The sequence below is a fragment of the Palaemon carinicauda genome, chromosome 1 (assembly GCF_036898095.1).
Source record: "Palaemon carinicauda isolate YSFRI2023 chromosome 1, ASM3689809v2, whole genome shotgun sequence".
Classification (NCBI taxonomy): Eukaryota; Metazoa; Arthropoda; class Malacostraca; order Decapoda; family Palaemonidae; genus Palaemon; species Palaemon carinicauda.
In genome coordinates, this window is record NC_090725.1 from 276,589,355 (window position 1) to 276,603,310 (window position 13,956).

General features: G+C 44.5%; 1 protein-coding gene across 3 annotated transcripts in view; it reads right to left on the minus strand.

Moving 5' to 3' along the window:
- Positions 1 to 13,956, minus strand: part of LOC137656811 (gastrula zinc finger protein XlCGF57.1-like) — a 150,374-nt gene that overhangs the window by 39,503 nt on the left and 96,915 nt on the right. Inside the window, exon 1 of one of the 3 annotated variants that reach the window (XM_068391125.1) lies at positions 9,343 to 9,486. The exons of the other annotated variants lie outside the window; for them this stretch is intronic. The gene's annotated coding sequence lies outside the window, so the exon portion shown is untranslated. Of the gene's footprint in view, positions 1 to 9,342; positions 9,487 to 13,956 lie in introns of those variants that run through there. 3 annotated transcript variants of the gene reach the window in all.

A 13,956-nucleotide genomic window follows, 5' to 3' on the forward strand; every position in this document is an offset into this window, starting at 1 on the left:
TTCAACCACAACAACAACCAGTTCAGCTACTTGAAGTTAGTCGAACTGGTTATTCTGTTTGTTCTCGGTTGAAATGAAGGTCAAATTCGGTTAAATCACTTTACTTTTTGGGCTCAAGCCATGGCGTCCTGATGGAAGGTTCCTGTTTGGTAGCTTCCTTGGGTATAAGACTACTAAGATATTCCCAGAGAATTTAACCACAGGTTATCACAGAATTCTAACTTCTGGAGCGAGTATCTCAAAGGTTTCCCTTTAAGACATCGTAATACAACAGGGGACACGCATGTCTGGTCGTGCCACATAGCTATCTCCACCCCGAACAGAGTTAACGCTTCGGTGTGTAAGGGCTGAGAATAGCTGGGAGCCGTTCCACAGCTAATCTCACTCGTGGCTACTACTGATACTCGAGACGTAAACAAACGGACGCCATTGCTCTAATGACGTCACGAGCGTCTCCATCCTTTGTTTAGTAGCTGCCCTACTGAGACGGATTTTCCCTTGTGTGAACTTTATCGTTTTGCATCTTCGCTATGTCGTTACCTTCAGCCTCGCCTTCTTCTGGAAAGTTGAGTACAAGGTTCCAGTATTGTTTAATTAAGCTCTGGCCGTAAAGTAAATATTATTTCGCGAAATAATTGATGTTTTGTGGCAGAGCTGTGCCTCTACCGGACCCGCCATTTTATGGCGTCGTTGTTGTTTTGCATGTCTTATTTAGTTAGCCACAACAACGCTTCCGGCTTTATATACTAATCGAATACATTAGTTTATTTAGTCTTCATAGCTAGGAACTTTTATATCGTGTTAGACGCTTTTTTATCGGTCATCGATTGACCTCATACCAGTCGGCTACTATAGCCCCCAGGCCAGGAGCCTATATACAAGTGTTCATGCATGATTTATCAGTGATCCTAGACTAAGTTATGAAGATAGTGGCATTATTATTTTACAATACTTTTGACTAGTGATGCAAATGTTTTCGCCTTCAGGGACCATATAGGGGATAGGCTAGTCAGTGATTCTTTCTAGCCTAACCTAACCTTAGGACCCCTATATGCTTCCTTCATCCCCTGCCTTGGCACTCCCTCTATTTAGCCTTGATCCCTTTTCTGAGTAAAGGGATTTATTGTCTAATAGAGTATTATATCGCCTCTCAGTCCTCCCTAAAGGAATGAACCCCCTTTAGGATTGCGTCTGAGAGTGAGGTTAGGCTAGCCTACCTCTATGGCTAGGATAGTCTACGACTTTCCTGCGATAGCGATACGTCTTCTTCCTTGCCTAGTTCAGGACTTTTAGCCCTGATCTAGGCCGGGTTAGGAAGGTTTCTCTGTTCCATGCTGAAACTGTACTCTTGCACCGTTTTTAGCCGATCAGCCTAATCTTAGGTTAGGGAGTGTCCTCCCTTCCCTTTGTGGCCGCTCTGGTACAGAAACCCTTCCTGGGAAGACCCCTCTCTTCTCCCTCCCCACCTATCTCTTGTATAGCCTAGCCTATGCTTAGGTTAGTTTATACTCATCTGTCCCCTGTCCTACAATTCCTCCTTAGGGTGGAAGAGTAGGGCTACCCGAGCTTCCCTGTGCTGTCCGCTCTGGTACATATACCTTCATAGTGTCCTATAAGGTTAGTTACTAGTGTATCTCTGCATAGGGGAGTCTCCCCCCCCCCCTCTTGGGTGTTCCCTAGTCCTCCCTTGGGCTACCTGCTCCCGGTCCCTAGTGACCCCTGCTTATGGATGCTAGAGCCTGTCTCTATCATGGGTACACCCCCTCAGGGAGGGGGAGGGATGTCTGGAACCCTGACGGTACTTCCTACATCCCTTCCTCCCTCCCCCTGTCTCTCTTTCTATCCGGGTGCCGGTCTCTTGCCGCCTCTACTGCCGGCAATACCTGCCTCCCTCTTGGTGACTTCCCTACCCTTGCCCCCAGCCCCCCGTGTACCGAGGGACTGCCGGCTGCCGCCGGCTACTACCGGCGGCTCTCCTACTCCTATCTATTCGTCCGCTTGCCGGTCGATCTCCGGAGTGCCGGCATATACTGCCGGCAACCCGATACTACCTGTACCATCCTTACCCCAGTCACCAATCCGGCATCCTCCGGCTGCCGGAGCCGCCGCTCCCTGCCGGCGTGCCGCCGTTGTGCCGGCGGCCGCCATCCTGGTATCTAACTGACTTTGAAAATTGTCTGTTCTAATGCCAGAATCTATGCTGGAGCGAGCTCCGGCGTGCCGGCGGCTGCCGGATGCCCCGGAGGCGTCAAGAATACTTGCACCCCCTCTCTGTAGCTATCATAAGACTAGATAGCCCTGCCTTGCAAATAGATAAGCTGCTTTGCTTCTAAGATCAGTACCTAGTACTGCTCTATTAGTGATCATGCTGTCTCTTTGCATTCTTCTATTTCCAGCATGCTATGTGCATCTTAGCGCGGCTGGTTGCCAGAAGCAGTTACCCTTAATGAGGCCTTCTGGCTCTTATCTGGGAACCGAATGAATTCGATCCCAACCTTGTCCTTGGCTTTCCATGGAGTTCCAATATAATGGGAATCCTAGGAAACTATATCCAATGATCTCGGTCATTTGGATTATCCCAGGACCAAGCCTATGGTAACCAGCCGGGCGAGATGCATGGAGCGTGTCTCCTTTACTGTTTCATTCTCTATGCATCACACCTTCCTTAAGTTAAAATTAATGATTAATATTAACTTAATTTAAGAGCCATTCCTATGGCTCCCCCATACTCATTTTCTCTTTCTTCCACAGGAGGAGCAGATGAAGTGCGATTTCGCCTACTGTGCTGTGAAACGCTCCCAGTTTTACGGACATACGGCGTGCAGGACTCACGCCCCTTGCTCAGACAAGAAAGGGGATTGGAAGTTCTGGAATCCACTGGAATGTACGGTCTGCCAGGCCTACCTAGTTGAGGCCTTCCATAACCCTCCCTCAGCGGAGGTTAGAGACATTGCTCGTGAGAAACTGCGCAAGTGGGTGCGTGGTTTTCAGAGAAATGCTACTGGACCGTACCTGGCCACCGAAGAACTGAGGTCCCTGTTGTTCCCTAAGGCCTCCCCTGACTCAGTGGTTCCAAAGGAAGCAATCCCCACTGTCCAAATTTCAGTGGAACCTGATGTGGTCATGGCTCAGTCCATGCACGAGTGTCGTTTGGATTCCGAGGATGATGAACGGATCTCCGACGTCTCGGAAGACACGGAGAAGACGCTTATGGCTCAAGGAGCCGAAGAGGACGAAGACAAGGTGGAATACACCGAGTCGGAGATTGGAGCTACTCCCTCGTCCATCCCTCCGCCTACTCCTACACCGACGGAATTGTCCCTTCCGTCTACCTCCTCGACCCCGGATCCTTCCTCTTCCACCCAAGAACTGATCCGACTGATTAGAGCTGTCATGGACGACAGACTGAAGGAGAACCAGGAGTCCATCAGGTCTATGATTGGATCCAGAGACACGAAGAAGATCTCGGTCAAGGATCTCCCAGCTTGCTCTCATGCCAACCCGTGGAGGTATGCAGAGCATATGGTTATTGCGACCGGCAGGATCTTTGTTAGTGACAAGATCGGCACGGTCCCGTTGGAAGATGTGGAGTTCTTCCCAAGCTTCGAGGCCTACCCGGACTGTTACGTCCGACTTCGTTCCGAACCTGCCTCGAAGGAGGAGACCGAACCTAAAGAAGAGATAGTGTTCGATCTCGCAAAGGCCCAGGCTATGCTAGCCTCCGCATTTAAGAGCAGGGGCTTTACCTGCTCTAAGCTTCCTGCCTTGAGCAAGAAGCATCCTACCTATGTCGCACCTGACACTGCGATTCTTCCATTTTTGGAAAAGGCCTTAGCTGCATGCCTTAAAGCGGCGGAAGAAGGGAAACCCTGCCCTGCACTGGAGGAGTGCAGACCCTTCTCCATCGTGACACCCCCTGACACTAGGCAATGGAAAGATGTCCAACATACTTTCGTCGTGGGTAGGCTCGATCCTGACGTCGCCGGACGTCAGTTTAATGAAGACCTCCCTAAGCTCAACGACCACCTCCTTCGCCGGGAACAAGACACGAAGGAGAGGCTTGCAGCTTCGCTTTCTCATCAAGTCCAACTTGAAGTAATGGCCTGTGACACAGCAGTACCCGATCACTACATGGTACTGGCCAAATCCCACTTACTCACGGTAATGAAGGACTTGTACCATTTCATAAAGGCTCGTAGAGCCTGTCGTGAATTCGTGTTTGTCGGTGCCACCGTGAAACACGAACCCCGGAGGCTGATTTCCTCCAACATCTGGGGAAAGCACCTGTTTCCTTCTGACCTTGTCAAGGAAATAACTGACAGAGCCGCCACGGAGAATAGGAACCTTCTCCACAAGTGGGGCATGTCCAGAAAAAGGAAAACCTCTCAGGACGATGGACCTCAGCCTAAGAGGAAACCTCAGAAGCCGAAACCCCAGCAACGTCAACAACGACGTCAGTTTCCGGGACCCGCTACCTCCCAAGTGGTTGCCCAACCACAACAGACCTTTCAATTGGTCCCCCAACCGGTGTTGTCACAGTCACCGGTCTTCACCCCTGCCTTTGAGCAGCCATCCACTACCTTTCATGCCAGAGGTAGAGGCTCGTCCAGGGGTGCAAGCAGAGACGCCTCTCGTCGTCCCTCCAGAGGTAGAGGAGGAAAGGGAGCTAGCGGCCGAGGCAACAAGTCCTCGGGACACCAGAAGCAATGAAGTGCTTCCGGTGGGAGGAAGACTCCGCCAATTCCAGGATCGTTGGACCTTCGATCCTTGGGCACACAGCATCATCAAGAACGGTCTAGGCTGGAGTTGGGTGCAACCACCCCCAATCTTCCAGCGGTTCTTTCAACCATCAACCCCCATTCTGGAAGAATATGTTCTAGACCTCTTGAACAAGAAGGTGATAAGGAAGGTAAAGTCCACCAGGTTCCAAGGGAGACTGTTTTGCGTTCCCAAGAAGGACTCAGACAAGCTCAGAGTCATTCTGGACTTATCCCCCCTCAACAAGTTCATAGAGAACAACAAATTCAAGATGCTGACGCTTCAACAAATAAGGACCCTTCTGCCTCAAGGTTCCTACACGGTCTCTATAGACCTGGCGGATGCCTATTGGCACATTCCAATGAACCATCACGCTTCCTCCTACCTAGGATTTCGACTCCAAAGGAAAAGCTACGCCTTCCGGGCCATGCCATTCGGCCTCAATGTGGCCCCTCGGATCTTCACAAAGCTGGCGGATGCCATAGTACAACAGCTCCGCCTAAGAAACGTCCAGGTGATGGCCTACCTCGACGACTGGCTAGTCTGGGCTCCCTCGCCCGAAGAGTGTACAAAGTCTTGCGACGAAGTTACCCAGTACCTAGAACACCTGGGATTCAAGATCAACGAGAAGAAATCTCGCCTCTCTCCGGCTCAGAAGTTTCAGTGGTTGGGAATCCACTGGAATCTTCAGTCACACCGCCTTTCCATCCCCCAGAAGAAAAGGAAGGAAATAGCAGGGTCTGTCAAGCGACTACTGAAATCCAAACGCATTTCAAGACGACAGCAGGAACGAGTTCTAGGCTCTCTACAATTCGCCTCAGTGACAAACCCAGTGCTTCGTGCACAGCTAAAGGATGCCGCGGGAGTCTGGAGACGATCGGCATCCATCGCTCGAAGAGACCTCAAGAGACGGCTTCCAAACAGACTTCGACGCCTCCTAAAGCCGTGGTCGGAAGCAATGGCCCTGAAAAGGTCCATTCCTCTCCAACACCCTCCTCCATCACTCAACATCCACACGGATGCCTCACTGGAGGGCTGGGGAGGTCACTCCCACCTGAAACAAGCTCAAGGGACCTGGTCTCCACTATTCAAGACGTTCCACATAAACATCTTGGAGGCCATGGCGGTCCTTCTTACTCTGAAGAAGCTATCCCCGCCGCCCTCGATCCACATCCGTCTAACCCTAGACAACTCGGTGGTAGTTCGTTGTCTCAATCGCCAGGGCTCAAGATCGCCCCAGATAAATCAGGTGCTTCTCCCAATCTTCCGTCTGGCGGAGAAGAAGAAGTGGCACCTGTCTGCAGTTCACCTACAAGGATTCCGCAACGTGACAGCGGATGCTCTATCTCGGACAAACCCGATAGAGTCGGAATGGTCTCTAGACGCAAGATCATTCTCCTTCATCTCCCATCAAGTCCCAGAACTTCAGATAGATCTCTTTGCAACGAGCGACAACAATCAACTTCCTCTGTACGTAGCCCCGTACGAGGACCCCAAAGCAGAAGCGGTGGACGCCATGTCACTGGACTGGAACAGATGGTCGAAGATATACCTGTTCCCTCCCACCAACCTTCTGTTGAAAGTCCTCTCCAAACTGAGAACCTTCAAAGGGACAGCGGCCCTAGTGGCTCCCAAGTGGCCCCGGAGCAACTGGTACCCCCTGGTCCTGGAGCTGCAGCCCAAGCTGATCCCTCTCCCGGGCCCAGTTCTCTCTCAACAAGTACAGAAGTCGACTGTCTTCGCTTCATCATCGAAAATCAAGGACCTTCATCTCATGATTTTCTCTCCCTTGCCGCAAAGAAGAGGTTTGGGATCTCGAAGAAAAGTCTAGACTTCCTAGAGGAATACAAGACCGAATCCACGAGACGGCAATACGAATCATCCTGGAGGAAATGGGTCTCCTTTGTTAAAGCAAAAAATCCTAAAGAAATCACCATTGATTTCTGTATGTCCTTCTTCATTCACCTTCATGGACAAGGATTAGCAGCCAATACGATTTCAACTTGCAAATCGGCTTTGACTAGACCAATTCTATATGCTTTCCAAATTGATCTGTCCAACGACATCTTTAACAAACTGCCGAAAGCATGTGCTCGCCTACGCCCAGCACCCCCTCCGAAACCGATCTCCTGGTCACTAGACAAGGTGCTCCATTTCGCCTCCAACTTGGACAATGATTCATGCCCCCTCAAGGATCTGACTCAGAAAGTTATATTTTTATTTGCTCTCGCCTCGGGAGCTCGAGTCAGCGAAATAGTGGCATTATCAAGAGAAGAGGGACACATCCTGTTTGCTGATTCAGGAGAAGTGACCCTCTCCCCCGATCCGACGTTTCTCGCCAAAAATGAATTACCCACCAAAAGATGGGGCCCTTGGAGAATATGCCCCCTGAAGGAGGATGTCTCTCTATGTCCAGTAGAGAGTCTCAAGGTCTATCTTCGCAGAACTTCAAACTTTGGTGGAGGCCAACTCTTCAAAGGAGAAACATCGGGCAGCGACCTGTCACTGAAACAATTAAGAGCGAAAATCACCTACTTCATTCGCAGAGCGGATCCGAACAGTACACCCGCTGGTCATGATCCTAGAAAAGTGGCATCTTCTCTGAACTTCTTTCAGAGCATGGACTTCGAGAGCCTTAAGAACTTTACGGGCTGGAAGTCCTCGCGAGTTTTCTTTAAACATTATGCGAAACAAGTGCACGAAATCAAACATTTTGTGGTAGCCGCAGGTAGTGTTATGAAACCTGCACCTAACTCTGCGTAGAACAGTGAGTTACTTGGGACTCTAACTCTTCGGGTGCCTATGTTGACCCTCGAGTGATTCATAGTGATGTCTAAAAACACTTAGTGCTTTTATAACTGTTCTTATCCCAGGTGAAATGTCATAGTGTCACACAAGTGCCGCATGCCTTGAGCATGATGTGTTATTTAAAGACTTGCGTTCCTCGAGAACGAGTACCTACTAATCCTGAAATTCCCTTTCAGATTCAAGAGCAAGCCTTTATTTCTATGTACATTATTATTACTGTAAATGAACTTTACTTTTTGCTGTAAATTATTTAATTTCTGCATTGTGAAATAAAATTTCTATTTTATTACTTGTGCGTCTCTTTCAGCTCCTACTTACTATGAAATACATACTGTCATAGTTTTATTTATTCCTCCTTTCTTATGGTCATGAAGAATTTAAGATGTCTATTCTTAAATTATATTCACCTTGTCTCAGTAAGGTTCCTACACGAATACTTACTTCTGATAATCAGGAGATGAACCCTACACACAGTGCCCAACCACCACTGGCCTACTTCAGAATGTTCCTATACAAATATCAAACATTCTGCTTCATCTCTAAGCTCTTAAAAGCTCTTCTGTCAAGATGAATAGCCCTTCAATACCACTTTGACGTCGGCATAGCCCATGGGAACTTCCTACCAATGGGGGGCAGGATACTTCGTTCCTATGGTTCTTACCTAAGATTACTTTGCTATTTTTGTCAATGCCTAGGCACTTAACTCTGGGGGAAAATCTACCACGATACATTGATTCTCTGGTACTCTTCCATCAGGACGCCATGGCTTGAGCCCAAAAAACGGATTTTGAGCGAAGCGAAAAATCTATTTTTGGGTGAGATAGCCATGGCGTCCTGATGGACCCTCCCTACTACTTCGTCAGTTTGTTCCCACCCTACACAATTGTATCATGGTGATGGGCAGCAACTGGCGCCAGGATAAAGACGCTCGTGACGTCATTAGAGCAATGGCGTCCGTTTGTTTACGTCTCGAGTATCAGTAGTAGCCACGAGTGAGATTAGCTGTGGAACGGCTCCCAGCTATTCTCAGCCCTTACACACCGAAGCGTTAACTCTGTTCGGGGTGGAGATAGCTATGTGGCACGACCAGACATGCGTGTCCCCTGTTGTATTACGATGTCTTAAAGGGAAACCTTTGAGATACTCGCTCCAGAAGTTAGAATTCTGTGATAACCTGTGGTTAAATTCTCTGGGAATATCTTAGTAGTCTTATACCCAAGGAAGCTACCAAACAGGAACCTTCCATCAGGACGCCATGGCTATCTCACCCAAAAATAGATTTTTCGCTTCGCTCAAAATCCGTTTTTTACAGGAAAACATATTTTCTGTTCGAAATGATACCCTATAGACTTGTAAAACTTTACCCTCTGCTCTCCCTCCCATGCCGTTTCTGTACCTCATAGCTTCTTAAGTCATGTGTGACTTAACTCATAGCCAGGTTAAGTGGGAGTTATGTTTAGGTTTCCCTTAAGAGCGAATTATGTGCTTTTGTCTGTAGACACGAAAAAGAGTACAACATATTGATAATAACATTATATCTTTGCAGAGAATTATAAAATACTAGAAAATATACGTTAAACCTGCCTCAATTTACGAAAAATCAAATTTTTTTCTAATAGGTGTGCCTCTAGACAAATACTGTCCACAAAACTTTTTATCATTAAAAATTTCCTCTTTAGTAATACAACTATAACCTGAGAAGAAATTAGACAGGCCTACATATGATTCCTTTATGGTAATGAATACTTCAGAGAAAAAAAATATATATACTTGTACCTTTAAAGTAATTTCGATGGCGGTGTTGTGAAAACGAACTCAAGTCTCAAGTCTTACGTCAAATTCTCATAAACAAACACCCACCACGCTCAGAGCCAGCAAACAACAAATTTCTTTAGTGACAACAGATGCTGAACGAACGAACGTATCCTGTCATTTACAAGTTATGGCTACAGACGTTTTGCCAGCATACACAAATTTAGTTAGCGCTTATTGTCTGCTGCAGCATTTATTATCCATTAGTTATACAGTTTCTCCTCTCCATGAGTGGGAAGAGTGGTGTTAAGACTACTTTACTTGAAATTTTGAGAAGTAAAATTGTAAAGGAAACAAACACTCATGTAATGGAAATAAAACTTATGAGTTTAATTTAGCAATACAAAATGTGTACTCTCAGATTACATGATGAAATGGAAGCAAATAAAGAAGAAATTAACAGTAATCTAACAAAATGTGTATTGGAATCACCACAAGAAATAGGAGGAAAAGTTTCTAAACAAGATCTATTGCAATCAGCACAAGAAATAGGAGGAAAAGTTTCTAAACAAGATCAAGGACAACTATCAGAAAACACCAAAATCCTAGTAAGGAAAATATTGGAAATGAGGGAAAATCCAAGATATCAAAAAGAATTAGCAGAACGATCCAAAGCGACAAATAAACTAAAACTGCAAGACATTCGTAAATACAATCAGACCAAAATTGAGGAAACACTAAAGAAATTAAACATCAAATTCGTGAAAAAACAGGGAACAGAGCGACAACAAATATTTGCTTTAAAGGTTAAAAATTGAATTGTTATCAACAAAAGAAATTGAGTGATAAAAATACAAAGAATTTATATACAATGTTGATATAACTAACTTCGCTAATATAAATAATGAAACACGTAAGCTGGAACCAAAAGTAACAGTTGTGGAAGCAAAGACAGTATTAAAGGCATGAAAAGATTTCAGACAGGGCAACAGGGAGAAGATGGCCTAACAATTGCTTTAATTACATAAATTCACCTCCTACGCCTATTGACGTTAGATTTCACAAGTCGTCTCTATTTTGAACATTTCAAGTCAATACTTCTCCATTCATCATCTCCTACTTCACGCTTCATAGTCCTCAGCCATGTTGACCTGGGTCTTCCAACTGTTCTAGTGCCATGTGGTACCCAGTTGAAAGTTTGGTAAACTAATCTCTCTTGGGGAGTGGGGAAAAAATCTATCTAAGCCTCACCAAGATCTCATCCACAAATGGCACTTGAGTAATCTCTTATAGTTTCATTTCTAATCTTGCAACTCTCAATATTCCAATGAGGGTTTTGATCCCATATCTACAAAATCTGTTGGATATTGTTTCATTGTCATATCACGAACCATGTCCATACAGAAATACCGATCTCGCTAAACTGATATATAACCTGATTTTTATATGTAATTTCAGATCTGATTTCCCGATTTTACTTAACCTAGCCATTATCCGATTAGCTTTTTTTTACAAGCTTTCATTAAATTCCAATTTTAAAGACCCTGTATTAGTGATCATAGTTCCTAAATATTCAAATGCGTCTACCTTATTAATCCATTCTCCTTTCAATGATATTTCATCTACCACTGGATATTCCGTTCTCATCATCTGTTTGTCTTCTATTTATCTTGGCCCCTACCTCATGTGACATTTCATGCATTCTGTTAAGCAAGCTTTGCATCATCAACATACTCTAGATCAGCTAATTTCCTGTTCCCAATCCAATCCAATCCTTCTCTGTCATCCTCAACTGTTCTATGAATTACAAAACCCATGAGGAGGATAAACAACGTATGTGACAACACATTCCCTTGAAGTACTCCACTGTTCAATGGAAATTCATTTGACAAGACTCCATTAACATTAGAACTGGCTGAACTTTACACAAAATCTCTGAAAGATTGCTCTATACATACAGCTTGGAGAAACTTTATCATTATACTAATTCACGAAAAAGGAGAAAAAAATCTAAACGGGAACTCAGTAGAGAGCAGACCTCCGCTGCGGTAGCTTATTTCTCGATCTTGACCTTTGACCTTAGCATGTATCAATTGGCGTGGATTTCTATACACTCAAATATGAACAAGTTTGAAGTCTCTGTGACAAGGATGTCCAAACTTATGGCTGAATAAGTGAATTGGAAATTTTGCTTGCCCGTCACCTTGATCTTTCAAAATTTAATCATTTCCAGCTTTTTACATAAGTTAATTCCTACAAATTCCATTACCCAACAATTAAAATTGTGGCCAGGAAGCTGTTCACAAACAAACACACACACAACTTACAAACACACAAACAGGGGCGAAAATATAACCTCCCTCCAATTTCGTTGGTGGAGGTAATTATTGCCCAATAAGTTTACTCTTAGTAATATATAAAATATTTACAAAGATCGTGTTATGCTTCATAGAAAGACAGCTATAGACCTTAGTCAACAAAGAGAGCAGGCAGGCTTTAGATGAAGGTATTCAACAACTGACCACATGCAGCTAAATGAAAAACCAGAGTATGACTATGAGAAAGCGTTTGAATCCATCAAAACTTCTGCGGGGTCAGGAGAGAATTTCACATTAAATGACTTAGTGTAGCGAGACGAGAAAAGAGAGGAGTGAAGTGGTAGTGTTGCGTTAAAATGCTGATATTGCATAAATCGTAGTCATAATATAGGCTAAAGCAAGCATCAAGAGAAGTAACTCACGTGTATGAATAATCAGGAAGTGCTGCTTCCGATTAATCATGCGGCAAGCAGCAGGTAACATGACGCCACCAAGACGCGATGCATGGGGACCAATAAAACAAAAGAATAGTTACTTGATGTGACGTAATTTGCCACACCTTAGACTGGCAACTAAAGATCCTGCGAGGAATCAGGACCAACTCTTCCTTACCAACACGCTCAGTGTAAAGGACCAAAGGGACCTCAACGAGTCCCCCAGATCTCACCCATATTGGGTCAAGGCCCCACATCAAAGTGCCGATATGACAGGCACTTATTAACTTCAAGAAATGCGGTACAGTTGGCCGCCAGTAGCAGAAGGAAAGTAGATGTCCATTTCTGCCTCCAACCCGAGAGGTGGAATAAACACCTTTAACTCCTGCCCGAAATGCAGGAAGAATTTATCCAGACGAAGTGTCTATGGGAGGACACCTGTTCAAGACCGAGCTCCCTTCTGCCTAATCAGGAGACTCCTGGATTTCGCAACCAGTCTACGTATCCAGCCATCTATTCTTCAAGAGAAATCATCCGTTTTCAGTTTTGTGTGTTTATGTAACTCTGTAAATGTAAATGATAATTGTTCACGCTAAAGTTCACCCAGTTAGGAAATGAAATAGTGGGTCTTAGAATTATTCACATCACTATATTTAAACAAGAGAATAATCAATCTATGAAAGAATATTAAAGTAAAGAAGCTTGAAATAATCATTCTGCCCCAAGGAGCTTCACACCTCAGCAGTAATGAAAGCCCTTCGAAGATATGTTAAAACACTTCAAGATATCTATACAGAAAGTAATACAATCCTAAAACTACACACACTAAGAAAATTACCATTGTGGAAGCAGTTAGACAGTGAAACCCCTCTTCTAAATATTCACGGCATGTCTAAGTTTTTATAAAATTTAGATTAGGAAAATGTAGGTATTAATACTAATGGGGAATAACAACAATTTAAGATTTGCATACAGCACAGTTCTGTTTAAGTGAATGGGAGGAATTGCATAAGATGATAGAAGACCTGAATAGAGAAGTGTTTGACCGCAACATACGTCAGTATACGTCGCCAAATCTTTTGTGATTGCTGCACCAGCGTAATGAAAAATTCATGTGAATGATATTTCGTGCTGTACATTTACTCCCTCCGAACAGCATCCGCCACTATCTGTGCTCTATATCCACAACTTTCGTACTCTCTCCGGTGATAGATATGCATGCAAACTTATCTATAATAACATAAATTAACATGTCATTTGTTTTACTGCTGATTACACAAAGTTATCAAAAGTTTAGCTTCATTATTCTTTATACAACGGAAAAAAGGTTCTATTCATTTCAAAGTGATTAATGTATATTTCTAAAATCTGCCTTGTTATATTATTTTACAATAAATAATATTAAAGCACTGCCAATTTATTTATAAGACGGATTTATATCCACTGTGAAGGAATTATGTAAAAACTCCGCGATAGATAGCCGTCAAAAGATTTAAAACTACCTACGTTGTACAGAAATTTAAAGAAAATATCGGTTTAAATCCTTTGACACAAGCATTCTACTATAATGTATAATTATAAGGCATACGATAACCACAAAATCTTTTCTTTGATGACAAAAGACATTTTTACAGGAGAGAGAGAGAGAGAGAGAGAGAGAGAGAGAGAGAGAGAGAGAGAGAGAGAGAGAGAGAGAGAGAGAGAGAGAGAGAGAGAAGAGAGAGAGAGAGAGAGAGAGAGAGAGAGAGAGAGAGAGAGAGAGAGAGAGAGAGAGAGAGAGAGAGAGAGGAGAGAGAGAGAGAGGTAATATAAATTTAGTTCATTATACAAATACGTTTGTTCTTTCTTCTGTTCCCCCCACCTAACGTGTGAGTGACAATATAGAC